The sequence below is a fragment of the Octopus bimaculoides genome, chromosome 2 (genome assembly GCF_001194135.2).
Source record: "Octopus bimaculoides isolate UCB-OBI-ISO-001 chromosome 2, ASM119413v2, whole genome shotgun sequence".
In the NCBI taxonomy this organism is placed as follows: Eukaryota; Metazoa; Mollusca; class Cephalopoda; order Octopoda; family Octopodidae; genus Octopus; species Octopus bimaculoides.
The window spans coordinates 111,357,805-111,358,258 of NC_068982.1; the positions used below are offsets into that span (position 1 = coordinate 111,357,805).

Genomic DNA, 454 nt, shown 5'->3' on the forward strand with positions numbered 1-454 from the left:
CCCCAAGGCACCTGATGAAGGTTGGCAGCTATATCAGCCGAGGACAAATATCCGTCAAATGTAAATAATGTACATAATTCTTCATCTCTTAAATATAGAAGAGAACTCTAGTTTAAAACAAATATGCTATTTTAAATTATTAAAAAACTTTGAGGGATTTAGTTAATATAAGTCAAAGGAATGTAAAAACTGGTAATCAAGGGCAGAAACTGTCTGTGTTCATGGTTGTGGTGAGTTGATGAGCAAAGGTTTCCTAACCATTCAAATAGCTTTTTTTTAATATAGTTTAGATAGTATTTATGCAACAGTTCCTGTACCTCAGAAGTGTAAGGAGTATTCTCTAATGTATTGTACACTTACTCTTTACGGTTCAATAGATGATCAGACTCTGAAAATGAAGGCTTAGGCTTCTACTAATGCTGTTTTGGCTATAGTTTTTTTTTTTTTTTTTTTT

At 32.2% G+C, this 454-nt stretch overlaps 1 protein-coding gene across 4 annotated transcripts in view; it reads right to left on the reverse strand.

Annotated features, from left to right (window-relative positions):
* LOC106867485 (dynamin-1) overlaps positions 1–454 on the reverse strand; it is a 128,265-nt gene that overhangs the window by 4,091 nt on the left and 123,720 nt on the right. The gene's annotated exons all lie outside the window — the stretch shown is intronic.